Source organism: Acomys minous (assembly GCF_964271855.1).
Source record: "Acomys minous genome assembly, chromosome: 16".
NCBI lineage: Eukaryota > Metazoa > Chordata > Mammalia > Rodentia > Muridae > Acomys > Acomys minous.
The window spans coordinates 95,525,762-95,531,761 of record NC_140498.1 but is presented as its reverse complement, the minus strand read 5'-3'; the positions used below and the strand labels follow the sequence as shown (position 1 = coordinate 95,531,761).

The 6,000-nt window shown below is 54.1% G+C and overlaps 1 long non-coding RNA gene across 1 annotated transcript; it reads right to left on the bottom strand.

Annotated features, from left to right (window-relative positions):
• Positions 1-210: 210 nt before the first annotated feature.
• Positions 211-1,427, bottom strand: LOC311586280. Its single transcript, XR_014775512.1, has 2 exons — positions 1,261-1,427; positions 211-892 (listed from the first exon to the last, which is right to left on the bottom strand). It is a non-coding gene; the product is annotated as an uncharacterized lncRNA (long non-coding RNA).
• Positions 1,428-6,000: the final 4,573 nt, after the last annotated feature.

The window sequence follows — 6,000 nt, the reverse complement described above, 5'->3', positions numbered from 1 at the left end:
CCCCACGCCTTCTGAATTCTGCACACGGTAGAGTCTGCTAGACTTTCTGTTTGCCCAACCAAAAATATATATTCATCAACAATCCCCTCAGTGCAAACATGCCTGAACCCCAAAATATATATTCACCAACAATCCCCTTAGTGCAAACATGCCCTGAACCCCAATAAACAGCTAGCACTTTGTCAGTCGCAGGTGGTGAAGAACTTGAGCTGAGGAAACCAGATGTAATTAGTTTCTGCGTTTGAACTGCCCGGGGGCTGTGTAGCTGGGTCCCAGGACTCCAGTGGTTTGTTGCTGTTGTTGTTTTTCTGTGTAATAGCCCTGGCTGACTTGGACTCAGTTTGTAGACCAGGCTGGCCTCGAACTCACAGCGATCCACCTGCCTCTGCCTCCCGAGTGCTGGGATTAAAGGCGTGTGCCACCACCGCCCAGCTGACTCCAATGATCTTATCAGGACCCTTCTCTCAGCTCCAGTTTGCTTCTCGGAGTCAGGTCCCTGTAAGGAACCCACGCCCAGCAGCTCCATGTCTGTCTTCATCCTGAACTCCAGGACAAAGCCTCCGTGTCCTCAGGGATCCAAGCCTAGCACACCCAGGTTGCCTCACACTGAGGCCAGTAAGCGGCCCGGCTGATCAATGTGCCAGCTGTGCCAGATGAGCAAGGACATCCCACTCTGCATCCTGAGTGTGGAGAAAGCTTCCTGGAAATTTGGAAAATGGACATGAGTGAGTGTCTGCACCTTCATGAGTCAGGGGCTCTGTTTCTGCATAAGAAGAGACGTGTACAAGCATGTTGGAAGCACATGTGTGTGCATACAGGTCACCTTGCTAGCATCGCAGAGTTCTCGAACCATCCCAGAGCAAGGTTCCTGGCCTCTGAGAGCCGAATGCCTCTGTTACAAAAAGAGCAATGTTCCTTAAAGTCAGCGTAAGAGAGAAACAGAATTCTAGTGACATCATCCGAGCCCAACCCACCGCCCCACCCCACCCCACCCTCCCGGATGAAGCCACACCTGAAAGTCTGCCTTTACCAGGCAGACAAGACACATAGACCTTAGGCACTAAGAGCAGCCTTCTCAGGGCAAAATCAACCTTGGCACCTCCAGGGCAGCAGCCTGGTCCTAGGAGCTCTTGCCAGTGGCTTTTGCCTCCTCTAACATCCTTCCCTTGCTGAAGCCTGCTCCCTGGGTGGCTGTTTGCGCTCTCAGCATCCAGGCTTGGATGGTAAGTCACACCCACACATCGCTCCACTTGAACATACCAGCTGCTTCCTCTTTCCCGGTGGCCATGAGGAACCGCACAGCTCTTAGGCCATGAACCCAGTCTGTCAGCACCGAATGGACCCATCCGTGCCTACAAGGGCAGAGAGGGCTTCACCTCCCATCATGCTTTGAGCTGTGGTTTATTCTCGGGCATTGTCAGGGCCCTTCCCTTGGGGGGACCAGGGAGAGAGCAAAGGACACAAGAAACCAGTTCTAGCCCCACACTGTCCCTGCCCGCGCTCCGGTTTCTCCCCACAATAACCTGCCTGTTTGAAGGTGGCCTGTGCAAGGTTTTTTCCTCTGGGGAGGGGGGGAAGAGGTGTATCTAAAATAGGCCAGGGCCTGGGCCTGTGGCCAACTGTGGGTGAAAGTGGGTCAGGCTTGGGGGCAGGAGCTCAGGGATGGGCAGCTGGACAGCTCCAGTTGACCGTTCTCCCTTTGTGCTGGGCGCCAGGCTGTGCACTCAATATTTGTGACCTCGTGAACCCTCCCTTGTGCTACACTGGAATGAACGCATTGGGATCTACAAATTACAGAGAGGGAAACTGAGCCTCGGGAACTCAGGGTGCAGGGCTCCAGGTCCAAAGTCCAAACATGCAGTAAAGCAGATTGCAGGCTACCCCGTGAGCCGCGGATAGCTTGGCCACCTGGCATCTTGGCTCTCGGCTCAGACTGACTGACGCCTGGGGGCCTGAAGCCGTGGCTGCTGCCTCATTTGCCAGTTTCTAAGTGAGGTTAAGGGATGAGAAGAGGCTGAGATCATGGCTTCCGTGCAAACGGTTTTAAGTTTCAAGTAAGACAGAGAAGTGTTATCTTGCTTCAGGCGTGGCTGGATCCAGGTGTCGATGCAATTTCCTTCCTTTCAGACCTCTCTTCCTCGGCAATCTCTGCACTACTCCGTCTGTAAGGCAGGAGGACAGGTGATTGGATCCAAACTGGATCTCTCTCTCTCTCTCTCTCTCTCTCTCTCTCTCTGTGTGTGTGTGTGTGTGTGTGTGTGTGTGTGTGTCTATCTCTCTCTGTCTCTCTTTGTCTCTCTCTGTCTCTCTGTGTGTCTCTCTCTGTTTGTCTCTGTCTCTGTTTCTCTGTCTCTCTCTCTGTCTCTGTCTCTCTCTGTCTCCCTCTATCTCTGTCTCTGTGTGTGTGTGTGTGTGTGTGTGTGTGTGTGTGTCTCTATCTCTCTCTGTCTCTCTCTGTCTCTCTCTGTCTCCCTCTGTCTCTGTCTCTCTCTGTGTGTCTCTCTCTGTGCGTCTCTCTCCCCCCACATATTTCCTCCTCTTCCTTTCCCTCCTCCTCTCTCAGCATCTACATAGCAATCTAAGGAAAGGTTTGAACTAGCGATATGCACCAGCAGTGGGGACACCAAGGAAGAGATGTCGCTGTCAAAGCCAGTGCCCCCACCAAGGCCAGGGCAGTATAGAACAAGGTCAGAGTAGGAAAGTTCCCATCATACTTTGCCTCCCTAGCACAGCCCTTGACCTGTGCATCCCAGGATATCCACTAGAGTTGGGAGGTTAGACTTCATTTCAGAACACAAGAAGAGACTGGGTTTGGCTTTCAACATTAAGATGAGACTAGGTAGCTAAGTCCAGCCTCGAGGAAGGTTCCTGCCTTCTAAACCTTATCAGGCACTGCAGCAGAAGGCTTGGAACCATCCACACATACCTGGTGTGGGGGGGGGGGGGCGGGGGGCGGCTCTCTTCTTGTACCCAGACTATGGTACCAGCTCCCTGGTGGAGATACAAGGTGTGTGTGTGGGGGGCAGAGGGACAATTAGCCTGAACCCTGACATCCACATGCAGGACTGTGGCAACATTCCAGATCCAAATTCCAAATGAGAACAGCTAGCAAACGCCATGCTAAGAGTCTCCGCGAGGTCTGTCGTGGCCTCTGGATGCCGCACTGTCTCTAACCCTGCAGACCTGACCACAGGCCCAAGTCTCAGCAGCCCTGAGAACACCCAGGCCCCGGTGCAGTCTCCACAGCCCGCCTCTGCTTGCTCTGCATAAGCTTCTGTTTTTGTTGCTGCACACAACACTGACAAAAGCAGCCCCAGGAACGACAGGGCATACTGCGATCCCAGGTGACGCACAGCCCATCCCGGTGGGAAGGCTTGGTGATCGTGTGCGAAGCCACTTTCACGTGTCGCATGGGCAGTCAGGAGACAGAGAGAGGCGACGGCTGGTCCCCCTGCTTCTCCTCTTTTTTCAGTCCACAACCCCAGCCCATGGGATGCTGCCCCCCACACTCAGACTAAATCTAAACTTCCCTAAAAGCATCTTCATAGACACCTCACTCAGAGCTGTGTCTTCTAGATGATTCCACACAGTCCAGTCAATGAGGATGACGCCTGCCCACGGTGTGCGCTGAGTGTCCCAGGAGGCCCCGCGGGGCCTCGGCACTCTGCAACGCCAGCTCCTTCCAATTCACTCTATCCATCTGTGCTCAAATTCTTCACCCCCTCAGCTCTGTGGAGGGACCCCAGCGACAAAGTGAGCCTGCCTCGGTGCTGGCTTGGTCCCCGCGCAGCTGTCCCTGTCTGCTGAGTCTTTTCTTTCCTTTTGAGATCTGCCCGCTTTGGGCCTCTGAGGAGCAGGTGCCTCCTAACGACTGCAGTTTGCCATGGGTATTTTTGGTCCCCCAATCTTGGGAAATTGCAGGGATGCCGCTGGCAGCCTGGGGAGAAGATGGAACGGCCCCTCTCAAACCCTAGCCAGCGCGTGTCCAGAATGGCGATCAGAGAACCGGACTCCTTGCCCGCCTGGCGACTGTGTGTGAGCCGCCTGCTGATGGAAGCTGAGGACGGTCCATAGCAATTTGGGAGTGGCTCAGGCCAGGGGTTGTGACCCGTGGTCAGGGGCTCCCACCTTCACTTGGTTCCCACACAGCTGCAGCTGGAGGCTTCAGGTCTTCTCTGTGTGGCGTCTCTGTAGGCGCTTGAGTGTTCTCACAGTGTGGCAGCCTGTACTCCACAGGGAGAGAGCCGGGGGCCTTGTGTCAGTTACAATTTGGATGCAAAGTTGTCAAAGACCCATGTATTGAAGGCTTGGGCGCCACAGGGTGCCTTAGGAGGCGGGGCCTAATGGGAGGAAGTTACATCACTGGGGCTATGAAGCAGGTATATAGGGACACACACACACACACACACACACACACACACACACACACTCTTTTCCTGGCTCCCATCATCCACCTACTTTCCACCAAGGCCCAAAGTGAAAAAGCCTAAGCAGCTTAGATAGAAACCTACAAAACCTTTCTTCCTTGTAATCGCTTTGTCTCTGGTATTTTGTCACAGTGGTAGCCCTATCCCTACTGAGTCCTGCCACCTCCCAGCATGCTCTCTGTGTGACAAGAGTCAGCGAGTTCAGGTTACAGCCAATAACACACTCCATCTCTGGAAAGAAAGTCAGGGCATGCCTGCAGGCTCTGGAACAGAGCAGACACAATGGAAGAATGAAGCTCAGCTCCCAGTGTTTCCCTTCTGGGACGGTCTCCACGCTACATGGCATACACGGGATGTAGGGCCGCCATCTACCCTTCCACACAAAATGAGTCCTGTGACCTTCTCAGGCCAAGAAGAGGCTGAAGTGACCATTTGCCAGTCCTGAGCCTAGCCCTCGGGAGTTGGCATATTGCCACTCACTTGCTCATCTGCCACCATCAACAAAAGAAGAACAGGCCCAGGGTAGCCCACTGACTCCATGGGGGGACCCTAGACATGGGGCAGGAGGTAGCTATGCAGCAGGGTCCAGCCTGGCCACGACCACTCTCAGGATACACAGGAGCATAAACATGTATTATCCTGTGGTCCCGGGGTACAGATGTACAGTACAGCCTTACTGTGGTCACTCTCCAGGGACCCACCCCACAGGCTCAGCAAACAACCCATGCTGAGTTAGCATCCGCCGTACTCCACAGCTGTGTGGTCCTGGACAATTGCTACGTGTCTCTGGGCCCCAGTGGCCTCATCTGTAAACGTGTAACAACGATGCCAGCTCCCTAATGAGCATTTCATAATGTTTAAGGTCACATCTCAGAGTGAGCCGAGTGAACTGTACATACCTGTAAGTCCTGTATTTGGAAGACTGAGGCAGGAGGATTGTAGCCTGACCATATAACAAAACTTGACTAAGTGGAGGGAGGGGGGAGGGGCTGATGGAGGGTGGGAGAAAGGGAGGAGAGAAAGGAGAGAGAGAGGAAGAAAGACAAGGGAGGGGAGGTGTCCTAAGGTGCCCTGTGCTCTCTGCATTCCATATTCCCTGACGACTCACCCCACTCCAGCAGGGCCTGTGAGCCTCCTCCACTGCAGGCCCTGGCTCTGCTCCTGGTGTCTCTGCTCCAGCCTTCTGCCTCCCTGGGCCACACAGTGGCTTAAGTCTACAACATCCACACTGGGCTCACAGCTGGTTCTCCAAACATGGCTGGGTGACTTTAGGAAACGACTAGAGCTCTGTGCTTTCTCCTTAGCTGTAAATGGCTAACGAGATCCAAATGGCTCTACAAACCAGGTGACCCTAATGACATACAGCCGCCACCACAGCAACTACCACCCCATCCTGGCAGGTGATGGTGTAAGTGACAGCTCTCAGCTGGGGCTGGTTTTATGATCCTGGAGAAGATAAAGTAGGCTGCGGGGCCCTTGGACACAATGTTGCTAGCCAGGCGCCGGAGCAGTTAGTGTTTGCATAGCTCACGCCCTCCCACACCGCACAGTCATCTCAGAGGGCTGACAGTGG